This window comes from Engystomops pustulosus, chromosome 7 (genome assembly GCF_040894005.1).
Source record: "Engystomops pustulosus chromosome 7, aEngPut4.maternal, whole genome shotgun sequence".
Lineage (NCBI taxonomy): Eukaryota > Metazoa > Chordata > Amphibia > Anura > Leptodactylidae > Engystomops > Engystomops pustulosus.
The window spans coordinates 175,346,936-175,361,358 of record NC_092417.1 but is presented as its reverse complement, the minus strand read 5'-3'; the positions used below and the strand labels follow the sequence as shown (position 1 = coordinate 175,361,358).

The 14,423-nt window shown below is 44.6% G+C and overlaps 1 protein-coding gene across 3 annotated transcripts in view; it reads right to left on the bottom strand.

The window, feature by feature from the left end:
* LRRC4C (leucine rich repeat containing 4C) overlaps positions 1-14,423 on the bottom strand; it is a 785,533-nt gene that overhangs the window by 140,715 nt on the left and 630,395 nt on the right. For all 3 annotated transcript variants that reach the window (XM_072119026.1, XM_072119022.1, XM_072119021.1), the window contains exon 4: positions 1,965-2,013. The gene's annotated coding sequence lies outside the window, so the exon portion shown is untranslated. The remainder of the gene's footprint in view (positions 1-1,964; positions 2,014-14,423) is intronic.

Sequence of the window (14,423 nt, the reverse complement as noted above, 5' to 3'; positions counted from 1 at the left end):
GCCCCGTTGAGGTAGCTTGTTTCACATCACCAGGACCTGAGAGGCTACTGTTGACTAGTGATGAGCAGACCCAGGAAGGAAAACATTTGGTTCGGATACCTGAACCCAAACAAACCCTAACACCTGCGATTGGAATTCATATGACATCTTCAAGAAGCGACGATCTTAGGGTAAATGTTGTGCCACCTAAAGGGCACCGATTGTGGGTGATAGCTGTGGCTGTGAAATGCTGGTTGATGTGCTGCTCAATGTGGGTGAGCCCAAAGGCCAAACCAAAACTTCTGGCTGAAAACTATGCTCATCACTAGTCGTGACACATGAGCACGAAGAGAGGCCCCCAATCCTATATGAAGGCACTCAGGGGCACATTTTGGGTAGTGTACCTCCAAGAGAGTGAGTGTAGACTGCATTTCCAGTTGACAGACTTTAAGAGGTGGCTATTCTTTGGACTGAAAAGATCATTTTAACCAATTGCCATCTAGGGGTCTAGAAGCTGATGGAGACGTGAGGACACGTACAGTGAATTGGCTGCGGGAAACCCAGATAGACCACCAGGAGGTGGAGGAGTGTTTGATCCACCAACATTAGTCTCCACCATCCAGACAAAGGTGGCCCCCTTCATTACATTTCCCATCTCTGCCTGAACCATTTCTGGCATCCATTGTCCCCCATTTTTTGTCTTTTGTTTGGTATTTAAAAGACATCTACCACCAGGATGAAGGATTGTACACCCAGCACACTGAGATACTGGTGTGCATCCCCTCTGGCACGGCTCTGACACATACAGTATTATGGTCCCCTACAGTTGTGCAGAAGACAATCCCATGGAGAGTAGAGCCATAATCACTTACCACTAGGGCAGTGATGGCGAACCTTTTAGAGACCGAGTGCCCAGACTACAACCAAAACCCACTCATTTATCACAAAATATAATCAGTAATTTATTTAATTGTTAAGCTGTTCTCCCACAACTTTCAATCATACCTGCCTCCTAAGGACACCAATACAATCGAAAGCAGGAGGGCAAATCCGGGCTATCACTGTAGCTTCTCTTCAGGGTCCTGCTGTACAGGAAGAGTGGTCGGGACAGCAGGAGGACCTTCAAAGATAATCTGGTCCTCTCCACACTTTTATTTCCCCTTTTCCTTCAGTCCCAAGCTGCCAAGAGATCCTAGGTGCCGGGGATCCAAAGTTATGGCTCCTATAAACCAGGACGCATCTCATACATGCTTGGCCACTGAGGTACCACACTATTAGGGCATATGAGCTACTCCCTTGGTGATTACAGGGTTAAAATAGCATTGAGATTAGTAAATCTTGACTTATGTGGAACTGCAGTTAGATTCTTTGAGTCCTGTCTGGTGAACTTTGTGCTGAGCTTGAGTGCCCACAGAGAGCACTCTGAGTGCCACCTTTGGCACCCGTGCCATAGGTTTGCCACCACTGCACTAGGGGCAGCTTTTTATTGGATGAGTATTATTTTAAAGTATTATGGATTATTATTTGATTACTGATACATCTTACAAGTAGGTGCACAGGGTCATCAAGTTGTAAAGATTTGCCCTCATTTGCATCACCTTGGTGTGGGGACAAGGTACTGGTTAGTGGTGCCCATCATGAGAATAAGGGTTCCTTTTTTTCATCTTTAGAATCCATTCTTTTCTTAATACAAGACAATATCACATTGGCTTTCGCTGCAGCTGCCTGACATTGTGTGCCCTGGTTTAGATTCTTAGTATTAGTTGCTAACAATACATTTGCTCTTCGCATGTTCTGCTACATGTTCTCACCAGGGGCCACACGTCACAGCTGAACCGTCTTCTTGGAATTGATAGATAATATATATGTGTATATGAATGTATTATTACTGACCACGTATCGCAATCCCGATGAACAGCGCACACATTGCATCACTCAGCAACATTGTATCTCTTACTCTCATTTGGTATCACTGTAGCTCTTACCTTGTGGCCTTGACTGGATCAATGTTCTGAATGGTTTACGCATCAGCTCCTGAAAACAAAAGAGATGAGAGTCATTGGATACAATGTATCAGAGAGCATGGTAATTATAAGAGGAGGAAATTAGGAGATATTCACAAAATTCTTCCCCCAAGATAGAGATGTCATCAAACACGGCTGAATCATCATGGATGGAGGATGTTCTGCACAGCAACCATACAAAATATCAGAATATATAATGTGGTAGAAAGGTTCTGCATTCTTAAAGGGATTGTGTCATGAATAACATTCCTAAATAGCATCCTGTGGGATGAATGTATGATCACAGGGATCCAACAAGAGAGATGCATTGTGTTCTGCAGAGCCCTGTGCTTAATATATTTCTATGGGGCTTCCAAAACCTGGAAGACCCTCAGATATAGAGAAGACACTCTGGTATAGAGAAGACCCTCTAGTATGGAGAAGACCACCTGGTATGGAGAAGATCCTCTTGTATGGAGAAGATCCTCTTGAATGAAGAAGACCCTCTGGTATGGAGAAGACCCTCTGGTATAGAGAAAACTCTCTGGTATGGAGAGGACCTTCTAGTATAGAGAAGACCTCTCGTATGGAGAGGACCTTCTAGTATAGAGAAGACCTCTCGTATGGAGAAGATCCTCTTGAATGAAGAAGACCCTCTGGTATGGAGAAGACCCTCTGGTATAGAGAAAACTCTCTGGTATGGAGAGGACCTTCTAGTATAGAGAAGACCTCTCGTATGGAGAAGATCCTCTTGAATGAAGAAGACCCTCTGGTATGGAGAAGACCCTCTGGTATAGAGAAAACTCTCTGGTATGGAGAGGACCTTCTAGTATAGAGAAGACCTCTCGTATGGAGAGGACCTTCTAGTATAGAGAAGACCTCTCGTATGGAGAAGATCCTCTTGAATGAAGAAGACCCTCTGGTATGGAGAAGACCCTCTGGTATAGAGAAAACTCTCTGGTATGGAGAGGACCTTCTAGTATAGAGAAGACCTCTCGTATGGAGAAGATCCTCTTGAATGAAGAAGACCCTCTGGTATGGAGAAGACCCTCTGGTATAGAGAAAACTCTCTGGTATGGAGAGGACCTTCTAGTATAGAGAAGACCTCTCGTATGGAGAAGACCCTCTGGTAAAGAGAAGACCCTCTGGTATGGAGAAGACCCTCTGGTAAAGAGAAGACCCTCTGGTATGGAGAAGATCCTCTGGTATGAAGAAGACCCTCTGCTATTGAGAAAACTCTCTGGTATGGAGAGGACCTTCTAGTATAGAGAAGACCTCTGGTATGGAGAAGACCCTCTGGTAAAGAGAAAACCCTCTGGGAAGGAGAAGACCCTCCGGTGTAGAGAAGACTCTAAGATATGGAGAAGATTCTCTGGTATAGAGAAAACCCTCAATAGAGAAGACCGCTAGTGTAGAGAAGACCCTCTGGTTTGAAGAAGACCTCTTGTATGGAGAAGACATGTGGTATGGAGAAAACCCTCTGCTATAGAGAAAAGTCTCTGGTATGGAGAAGACCCTCTGGTAAAGAGAAAACCCTCTCGGAAAGAGAAGACCCTCTGGTATGGAGAAGACCACCTGGTATGGAGAAGTCCCTCTAGTATGGAGAAGACCACCTGGTATGGAGAAGATCATCTTGTGTATAGAAGACCTCTTGTATGGAGAAGACCCTCTGGTATGGAGAAGACCCTCTGCTATAGAGAAAAATCTCTGGTATGGAGAGGACCTTCTAGTATTGAGAAGACCTCAGGTATGGAGAAGACCCTCTGGTAAAGAGAAAACCCTCCGGTGTAGAGAAGACTCTAAGATATGGAGAAGATCCTCTGGTATAGAAAAAACCCTCAATATAGAAGACCGCTAGTGTAGAGAAGACCCTCTGGTATGAAGAAGACCTCTTGAATGGAGTGTCTCTACTAAGGGACCCCCTGATGTCACAGCCTGATGAGCTCCAACAAGCCACTTTTTGGAAAACATTACAATATTCTCTTGACTTTAGCAGAAGCCGCTCGGCATTGCATAAAAGTATTCAGTCCATGACCTCCAAGAATATCCAAATCCTAATCCACCATTGACTCTCCAAGTTTTTGGAGTTTTACTGTCAGATTTCGGTTAAAGTTTGGCTACATCTTAACATGCTAAGTTTTGTGTAAAGGGGTTGGCCACTCTTTTACAGAAGTTGCCCACATGACTTTACTGCCTTAATAGTAATAACTGAATGTTCATCAGGTGATTCAGCGGTCCTGCTAGTTACTTTTGTGCTGTGTGCAGACTCTCCATGATTCTTTGTTTACAATGTCTGAGCTCTGATGAATAGGAGAAGCTGCAGCTGGAGACTATTACTCATCCTGCTCTCTCCCCCTCCATCTTCACTTGGTATGTACACACACTAGCCTAGTGCATTTCTTCAAAGCTTACTTAAAGGGGATGTATGCTCTAAGGCAAGTGTTTCAGCACAGTATAAGATATAGAAGAATAAAAGAAATGACCAGAATTGTGTCACAAATAACAGGGATGAAAAAAATTTGTTTGAGAAGCGAAGGTCAGAGATGTATGTGACTCACTGGAGTCAATGGAAGAGGAAAGATACACGACAAAGCAACACAGAGGAGGGAATACGACAATAACTACAGGATACAGTGTTGTAATAAATCTATACAATGTCAGTGACTATACATTATGTATTATAAGTATTACACACTGCTGTACATTATAAGAAAATGAAACATTTCAGTGGAGTCCATATAAAGACACAATGTTGCAGGTGGGGTAAATCCATACAGAGATTTTGTGAAGTTTTGCAGCAGCTGAGGTGTGTATTATGCTGTTCTGTATCAGATAAGGTGTGTATAGTGAGGTACTGCAGCAGCTGAGGTGTGTATTATGCTGATCTGTATCAGATAAGGTGTGTATAGTGAGGTACTGCAGCAACTGAGGTGTGTATTATGCTGTTCTGTATCAGATAAGGTGTGTATAGTGAGGTACTGCAGCAGCTGAGGTGTGTATTATGCTGATCTGTATCAGATAAGGTGTGTATAATGAGGTACTGCAGCAGCTGTGGTGTGTATTATGCTGTTCTGTATCAGATAAGGTGTGTATAGTGAGGTACTGCAGCAGCTGAGGTGTGTATTATGCTGTTCTGTATCAGATAAGGTGTGTATAGTGAGGTACTGCAGCAGCTGAGGTGTGTATAATGAGGTACTGCAGCAGCTGAGGTGTGTATAATGAGGTACTGCAGCAGCTGAGGTGTGTATTATGCTGATCTTTATCAGATAAGGTGTGTATAGTGAGGTACTGCAGCAGCTGAGGTGTGTATTATGCTGATCTTTATCAGATAAGGTGTGTATAATGAGGTACTGCAGCAGCTGAGGTGTGTATAATGAGGTACTGCAGCATCTGAGGTGTGTATTATGCTGATCTGTATCAGATAAGGTGTGTATAGTGAGGTACTGCAGCAGCTGAGGTGTGTATTATGCTGATCTGTATCAGATAAGGTGTGTATAATGAGGTACTGCAGCAGCTGAGGTGTGTATTATGCTGTTCTGTCTCAGATAAGTTGTGTAATATGAGGTTCTGCAGCAGATAAGGTGTGTATAGTGAGGTACTGCAGCAGCTGAGGTGTGTATTATGCTGATCTGTATCAGATAAGGTGTGTATAATGAGGTACTGCAGCAGCTGAGGTGTGTATTATGCTGATCTGTATCAGATAAGGTGTGTATAATGAGGTACTGCAGCAGCTGAGGTGTGTATAATGAGGTACTGCAGCATCTGAGGTGTGTATTATGCTGATCTGTATCAGATAAGGTGTGTATAGTGAGGTACTGCAGCAGCTGAGGTGTGTATTATGCTGATCTGTATCAGATAAGGTGTGTATAATGAGGTACTGCAGCAGCTGAGGTGTGTATTATGCTGTTCTGTCTCAGATAAGTTGTGTAATATGAGGTTCTGCAGCAGATAAGGTGTGTATAGTGAGGTACTGCAGCAGCTGAGGTGTGTATTATGCTGATCTGTATCAGATAAGGTGTGTATAATGAGGTACTGCAGCAGCTGAGGTGTGTATTATGCTGTTCTGTATCAGATAAGGTGTGTATAGTGAGGTACTGCAGCAGCTGAGGTGTGTATTATGCTGTTCTGTATCAGATAAGGTGTGTATAGTGAGGTACTGCAGCAGCTGAGGTGTGTATAATGAGGTACTGCAGCAGCTGAGGTGTGTATTATGCTGATCTGTATCAGATAAGGTGTGTATAATGAGGTACTGCAGCAGCTGAGGTGTGTATTATGCTGATCTGTATCAGATAAGGTGTGTATAATGAGGTACTGCAGCAGCTGAGGTGTGTATTATGCTGTTCTGTCTCAGATAAGGTGTGTAATATGAGGTTCTGCAGCAGTTGAGGTGAGTATAATGAGGTACTGCAGCAGCTGAGGTGTGTATTATGCTGATCTGTATCAGATAAGGTGTGTATAATGAGGTACTGCAGCAGCTGAGGTGTGTATTATGCTGTTCTGTATCAGATAAGGTGTGTATAGTGAGGTACTGCAGCAGCTGAGGTGTGTATTATGCTGTTCTGTATCAGATAAGGTGTGTATAGTGAGGTACTGCAGCAGCTGAGGTGTGTATAATGAGGTACTGCAGCAGCTGAGGTGTGTATTATGCTGATCTGTATCAGATAAGGTGTGTATAGTGAGGTACTGCAGCAGCTGAGGTGTGTATTATGCTGATCTGTATCAGATAAGGTGTGTATAATGAGGTACTGCAGCAGCTGAGGTGTGTATTATGCTGTTCTGTCTCAGATAAGGTGTGTAATATGAGGTTCTGCAGCAGCTGAGGTGTGTATAATGAGGTACTGCAGCAGCTGAGGTGTGTATTATGCTGATCTGTATCAGATAAGGTGTGTATAGTGAGGTACTGCAGCAGCTGAGGTGTGTATTATGCTGATCTGTATCAGATAAGGTGTGTATAATGAGGTACTGCAGCAGCTGAGGTGTGTATTATGCTGTTCTGTCTCAGATAAGGTGTGTAATATGAGGTTCTGCAGCAGATAAGGTGTGTATAGTGAGGTACTGCAGCAGCTGAGGTGTGTATTATGCTGTTCTGTCTCAGATAAGGTGTGTAATATGAGGTTCTGCAGCAGCTGAGGTGTGTATAATGAGGTACTGCAGCAGCTGAGGTGTGTATTATGCTGATCTGTATCAGATAAGGTGTGTATAGTGAGGTACTGCAGCAGCTGAGGTGTGTATTATGCTGATCTGTATCAGATAAGGTGTGTATAATGAGGTACTGCAGCAGCTGAGGTGTGTATTATGCTGTTCTGTCTCAGATAAGGTGTGTAATATGAGGTTCTGCAGCAGTTGAGGTGAGTATAATGAGGTACTGCAGCAGCTGAGGTGTGTATTATGCTGATCTGTATCAGATAAGGTGTGTATAATGAGGTACTGCAGCAGCTGAGGTGTGTATTATGCTGTTCTGTCTCAGATAAGGTGTGTAATATGAGGTTCTGCAGCAGCTGAGGTGTGTATAATGAGGTACTGCAGCAGCTGAGGTGTGTATTATGCTGTTCTGTATCAGATAAGGTGTGTATAATGAGGTATTGCAGCAGCTGAGGTGTGTATTATGCTGTTCTGTCTCAGATAAGGTGTGTAATATGAGGTTCTGCAGCAGTTGAGGTGAGTATAATGAGGTACTGCAGCAGCTGAGGTGTGTATTATGAGTTTCTACAGCAGCACAAATGTGTATTATGCTGTTCTGCATCAGATAGTGTGCATAATATGAGGTTCTGCAGCAGTTGAGATGTGTATAATGAGGTTCTGCAGCAGCTAAGGTGTTACAATTTTCTGTAGCAGATGTGGTGTATAATATGAGGTTGTGCAGCAGATGAGGTGTGTATTATGGGTTTTTCGGTAGGTGAGGTGTGTATTATGATGTTCTGCAGCAGCTGAGCTATCTATTATTAGGTTTTGCAGCAGATCATGTGTGTATTATGAGGTTGTGCAGCAGCTGAGTTAGCGTTTAATAGGTTCTGCAACAGCTGATGTGGGTATTATGGGTGCTTTGGTAGCTGAGGTGTGTATTATGAGGTTCTGCAGCAGCTGAGGTGTGTATTATGAGGTTCTGCAGTCGCTGAGGTGTATTATGAGGTTCTGCAGCAGCTGAGGTGTGTATTATGGGTTTTTCGGTAGGTGAGGTGTGTATTATGATGTTCTGCAGCAGCTGAGCTATCTATTATTAGGTTTTGCAGCAGATCATGTGTGTATTATGAGGTTGTGCAGCAGCTGAGTTAGCGTTTAATAGGTTCTGCAACAGCTGATGTGTGTATTATGGGTGCTTCGGTAGCTGAGGTGTGTATGATGAGGTTCTGCAGCAGCTGAGGTGTGTATTATGAGGTTCTGCAGTCGCTGAGGTGTATTATGAGGTTCTGCAGCAGCTGAGGTGCGTATTATGAGGTTCTGCAGTCGCTGAGGTGTATTATGAGGTTCTGCAGCAGCTGAGGTGTGTATAATGAGGTTCCGCTATGATCTTTAATTAGATGCATGACAGCCCCACGTCCTCATTGCTTTTCACTGCTCTAAAACTTGATTAAAAAGTAACTAAGATTAATAAATAATAGAATACAGTATTTAAAAATGGAAAGAAGCCCTGGAAGGTGAAGCAGCAGCAGCAGGCTGGAGTGTGGTGTGTAATGTGCGGCAGCCGGTTGCAGTGTGAGGCACCAGGTTGGGGTGTGAGGCACCAGGTTGCAGTGTGAGGCACCAGGTTGGGGTGTGAGGCACCAGGTTGCAGTGTGAGGCACCAGGTTGGGGTGTGAGGCACCAGGTTGCAGTGTGAGGCACCAGGTTGGGGTGTGAGGCACCAGGTTGCAGTGTGAGGCACCAGGTTAGGGTGTGAGGCACCAGGTTGCAGTGTGAGGCACCAGGTTGGGGTGTGAGGCACCAGGTTGGGGTGTGAGGCACCAGGTTGCAGTGTGAGGCACCAGGTTGCAGTGTGAGGCACCAGGTTGGGGTGTGAGGCACCAGGTTGCAGTGTGAGGCACCAGGTAGCAGTGTGAGGCACCAGGTTGGGGTGTGAGGCAGCAGGTTGGTGTGAGGTGTGAGGCACCAGGTTACGGTGTGAGGCACCAGGTTGGGGTGTGAGGCACCAGGTTGGGGTGTGAGGCACCAGGTTAGGGTGTGAGGCACCAGGTTGGGGTGTGAGGCAGCAGGTTGGGGGTGTGAGGCACCAGGTTGGGGTGTGAGGCACCAGGTCGGGGTGAGGTGTGAGGCACCAGGTTGGGGTGTGAGGCACCTTGTTGGGGTGTGAGGCACCAGGTTGGGGTGTGAGGCACCAGGTCGGGGTGAGGTGTGAGGCACCAGGTTGGGGTGTGAGGCAGCGCTTGCCTCTATTTTCCTCTCCTGGAGCAGGCGGATGCATTTTTCATGTGACGCCATTTAACTCATTTTTCGGAGGCAGAAGCTGAACACTCAAAATGCTCCAAAATACTTTCACACCATCAATAAATAAGCAGGGGATTGGTGGAGCTGACGCTTTACACGCTATTCTCATACTCCGAGCACCGGACACTGCATGTTGTTTTAAATTCTGTCTTTTTTTACAGATTTTTTGACTATGGGGCATATTTACTAAGAACAGTGTAGTGTGTACTATGTGCAGGGTGTGTACTATGTGCAGTGTGTACTATGTGCAGTGTAGTGTGTACTATGTGCAGTGTGTACTATGTGCAGTGTAGTGTGTACTATGTGCAGTGTGTACTATGTGCAGTGTAGTGTGTACTATGTGCAGTGTGTACTATGTGCAGTGTGTGTACTATGTGCAGTGTGTACTATGTGCAGTGTGTGTACTATGTGCAGGGTGTACTATGTGCAGTGTGTGTACTATGTGCAGTGTGTACTATGTGCAGTGTGTACTATGTGCAGTGTGTACTATGTGCAGTGTGTGTACTATGTGCAGGGTGTACTATGTGCAGTGTGTGTACTATGTGCAGTGTGTACTATGTGCAGGGTGTGTACTATGTGCAGGGTGTGTACTATGTGCAGTGTGTACTATGTGCAGTGTGTGTACTATCTGCTGTGTGTATTATGTGCAGTGTGTACTATATGCAGTATGTGTACTATGTGCAGTGTGTGTACTATGTGTGTAGTGTGTACTATGTGCAGTGTCCTGTGTACTATGTGCAGTGTGTACTATGTGCAGTGTGTACTATGTGCAGTGTAGTGTGTACTATCTGCTGTGTGTATTATGTGCAGTATGTGTACTATGGGCAGTGTGTGTACTATGGGCAGTGTGTACTATATGCAGTATGTGTACTATGTGTATAGTGTGTACTATGTGCAGTGTGTTTACTATGTGCAGTGTACTATGTGCAGTGTCCTGTGTACTATGTGCTGTGTGTGTACTATGTGCAGTGTACTATGTGCAGTGTCCTGTGTACTATGTGCAGTGTGTGTACTATGTGCAGTGTGTACTATGTGCAGTGTGTTTACTATGTGCAGTGTACTATGTGCAGTGTCCTGTGTACTATGTGCTGTGTGTGTACTATGTGCAGTGTACTATGTGCAGTGTCCTGTGTACTATGTGCAGTGTGTGTACTATGTGCAGGGTGTACTATGTGCAGTGTGTGTACTATGTGCAGTGTGTACTATGTGCAGAGCGTACTATGTGCAGTGTCCTGTGTACTATGTGCAGTGTGTGTACTATGTGCAGGGGGTGTACTATGTGCAGTGTGTACTCTGTGCAGTGTGTACTATGTGTAGTATGTACTATGTGCAGTGTGTACTATGTGCAGTATGTACTATGTGCAGTGTGTACTATGTGCAGTGTGTACTATGTGCAGTATGTACTTTGTGCAGTGTGTACTATGTGCAGTGTGTACTATGTGCAGTGTGTACTATGTGAAGTATGTACTAAGTGCAGTGTGTACAATGTGCAGGGTGTACTAAGTGCAGTGTGTGCTATGTGTAGTGTGTACCATGTGCAGTGTGTACTATGTGCAGGGTGTACTATGTGTAGTATGTACTATGTGCAGGGTGAACTATGTGCAGGGTATACTATGTACAGTGTGTACTATATGCAGTGTGTACTATGTGCAGTGTGCACTATGTGCAGTGTGTACTATTTGTAGTGTGTACTATGTGCAGTGTGTACTATGTGCAGTGCTTACTATGTGCAGTGCGTACTATGTGCAGGGTGTACTATGTGCAGTGTGTACTATGTGCAGGGTGTACTATGTGCAGGGTGTACTATGTGCAGTGTTTAATATTTGCAGTGTCCTGTGTACCATGTGCAGTGTGTACTATATGCAGTGTGTACTATGTGCGGTGTGTACTATGTGCAGTGTGTACTCTGTACAGGGGGTGTACTATGTGCAGTGTGTACTATGTGTAGTATGTACTATGTGGAGTGTGTACTGTATGCAGTGTGTACTATGTGCAGTGTGTACTATGTGCAGTGTGTACTATGTGCAGTGTGTACTGTATGCAGTGTGTACTATGTGCAGTGTGTACTATGTGCAGTGTGTACTATGTGGAGTGTGTACTATGTGCAGTGTGTACTATGTGCAGTGTGTACTATGTGAAGCATGTACTATGTGCAGTGTGTACTATGTGCAGGGTGCACTATGTGCAGTGTGTGCTATGTGTAGTGTGTACCATGTGCAGTGTGTACTATGTGCAGGGTGAACTATGTGCAGGGTATACTATGTGCAGGATATACTATGTGCAGTGTGTACTATGTGCAGTGTGTACTATTTGTAGTGTGTACTATGTGCAATGTGTACTATGTGTAGTGCGTACTATGTGTAGTGCGTACTATGTGCAGTGTGTGCTATGTGCAGTGTGTGCTATGTGCAGTGTGTGCTATGTGCAGTTTGTACTATGTGCAGTGTGTACTATGTGCAGTGTGTGCTATGTGCAGTGTGTACTATTTGTAGTGTGTACTACGTGCAGTGTGTACTATGTGTAGTGTGTACTATGTGTAGTGCGTACTATGTCCAGGTTGTACTATGTGTAGTATGTACTATGTGCAGTGTGTACTGTATGCAGTGTGTACTATGTGCAGTGTGTACTATGTGCAGTGTGTACTATGTGGAGTGTGTACTATGTGCAGTGTGTACTATGTGCAGTGTGTACTATGTGAAGCATGTACTATGTGCAGTGTGTACTATGTGCAGGGTGCACTATGTGCAGTGTGTGCTATGTGTAGTGTGTACCATGTGCAGTGTGTACTATGTGCAGGGTGAACTATGTGCAGGGTATACTATGTGCAGGATATACTATGTGCAATGTGTACTATGTGCAGTGTGTACTATTTGTAGTGTGTACTATGTGCAATGTGTACTATGTGTAGTGCGTACTATGTGTAGTGCGTACTATGTGCAGTGTGTGCTATGTGCAGTGTGTGCTATGTGCAGTGTGTGCTATGTGCAGTTTGTACTATGTGCAGTGTGTACTATGTGCAGTGTGTGCTATGTGCAGTGTGTACTATTTGTAGTGTGTACTACGTGCAGTGTGTACTATGTGTAGTGTGTACTATGTGTAGTGCGTACTATGTCCAGGTTGTACTATGTGTAGTATGTACTATGTGCAGTGTGTACTGTATGCAGTGTGTATGTGCAGTGTGTACTATGTGCAGGGTGAACTATGTGCAGGGTATACTATGTGCAGTGTGTACTATATGCAGTGCAGTGTGTACCATGTGCAGGGTGAACTATGTGCAGGGTATACTATGTGCAGTGTGTACTATATGCAGTGCGTACTATATGCAGTGTGCACTATGTGCAGTGTGTACTATTTGTAGTGTGTACTATGTGCAGTGTGTACTATGTGTAGTGTGTACTATGTGTAGTGCGTACTATGTGCAGTGCGTACTATGTGTAGTGCGTACTATGTGCAGGGTGTACTATGTACAGTTTGTACTATGTGCAGTGTGTACTATGTGCAGCGTGTGCTATGTGCAGTGTGGACTATGTGCAGGGTGTACTATGTGCAGTGTGTGCTATGTGCAAGGTGTACTATGTGAAGTTTGTACTATGTGCAGTGTGTGCTATGTGCAAGGTGTACTATGTGCAGGGTGTACTATGTGCAGGGTGTACTATGTGCAGGGTGTACTATGTGCAGGGGGTGTACTATGTGCAGGGTGTACTATGTGCAGTGTGTGTCCTATGTGCAGGGTGTACTATGTGCAGGGTGTACTATGTGCAGTGAGTACTATGTGCAGGGTGTACTATGTGCAGTGTGTGCTATGTGCAGTGTGTGCTATGTGCAGTGTGTACTATTTGTAGTGTGTACTACGTGCAGTGTGTACTATGTGTAGTGTGTACTATGTGTAGTGCGTACCATGTGCAGGTTGTACTATGTGTAGTATGTACTATGTGCAGTGTGTACTGTATGCAGTGTGTACTATGTGCAGTGTGTACTATGTGCAGGGTGAACTATGTGCAGGGTATACTATGTGCAGTGTGTACTATATGCAGTGCGTACTATGTGCAGTGTGCACTATGTGCAGTGTGTACTATTTGTAGTGTGTACTATGTGCAGTGTGTACTATGTGTAGTGTGTACTATGTGTAGTGCGTACTATGTGCAGTGCGTACTATGTGTAGTGCGTACTATGTGCAGGGTGTACTATGTACAGTTTGTACTATGTGCAGTGTGTACTATGTGCAGCGTGTGCTATGTGCAGTGTGGACTATGTGCAGGGTGTACTATGTGCAGTGTGTGCTATGTGCAAGGTGTACTATGTGAAGTTTGTACTATGTGCAGTGTGTGCTATGTGCAAGGTGTACTACGTGCAGTTTGTACTATGTGCAGTTTGTACTATGTGCAGTGTGTACTATGTGCAGTGTGTACTATGTGTACTGTGTACTATGTGCAGGGTGTGTACTATGTGCAGTGTGTACTATGTGCAGTGTGTACTATGTGCTGTGTGTACCATGTGCAGTGTGTACTATGTGCAGTGTGTACTATGTGCAGTGTGTACTATGTGCAGTGTGTACTATGTGCTGTGTGTACCATGTGCAGTGTGTACTATGTGCAGTGTGTACTATGTGCAGTGTGTACTATGTGCAGTGTGTACTATGTGCAGTGTCCTGTGTACTATGTGCTGTGTGTACTATGTGCAGTGTGTACTATGTGCAGTGTGTACTATGTGCGGTGTGTACTATGTGCAGTGTGTACTATGTGCAGTGTGTACTATGTGCAGTGTGTGTACTATGTGCAGTGTGTACTATGTGTAGTGTGTACTATGTGTAGTGTGTACTATGTGCAGTGTGTACTATGTGTAGTGTGTACTATGTGCAGTGTGTACTATGTGCAGTGTGTTTACTATGTGCAGTGTGTACTATGTGCAGTGTGTACTACGTGCAGTGTGTACTACGTGCAGTGTGTACTATGTGCAGTGTGTGTACTATGTGCAGGGTGTACTATGTGTAGTGTGTACTATGTGCAAGAGTCACGTGCA